The sequence below is a fragment of the Haliaeetus leucocephalus genome, unplaced genomic scaffold (assembly GCF_000737465.1).
Source record: "Haliaeetus leucocephalus isolate CR32 unplaced genomic scaffold, Haliaeetus_leucocephalus-4.0 Scaffold306, whole genome shotgun sequence".
Classification (NCBI taxonomy): Eukaryota; Metazoa; Chordata; class Aves; order Accipitriformes; family Accipitridae; genus Haliaeetus; species Haliaeetus leucocephalus.
In genome coordinates this window covers 5,373,621-5,373,876 of record NW_010972742.1, presented here as the reverse complement: position 1 = coordinate 5,373,876, position 256 = coordinate 5,373,621, and the positions used below count along the sequence as shown (strand labels likewise).

Below are 256 nucleotides of genomic sequence, written 5' to 3'. Positions count from 1 at the left end.
GGGATGGCCCCAGCGGCCCCTAACCCCGCCGCACCCCACGGAGCGAATCCCCGGAGCTCCGGGAGTGCCCGCAGGGCCCCCAAACTCCACGGGAAGGGGAACCGGAGACCCCAGCAACCACCCTCCCCTCACAGGAGCCGCCCCGGGGCTGAGACCGCCACGACTCGCCGCCCCTCACCTTCCCCGGCGCCGCCGCCGGAAGCGGAAGCCGCCGGTTGTGCGGGGAGGGGCGGGGGCTTCGTTGGGAGGGGCGGGG

The 256-nt window shown here is 76.6% G+C and overlaps 1 protein-coding gene across 1 annotated transcript in view; it reads right to left on the bottom strand.

Annotated features, from left to right (window-relative positions):
* The window catches only part of ASB6 (ankyrin repeat and SOCS box containing 6), a 5,527-nt gene extending 5,325 nt beyond the window's left edge, over positions 1–202 (bottom strand). The window contains exon 1 of the mRNA XM_010570924.1: positions 179–202. The gene's annotated coding sequence lies outside the window, so the exon portion shown is untranslated. The remainder of the gene's footprint in view (positions 1–178) is intronic.
* Positions 203–256: the final 54 nt, after the last annotated feature.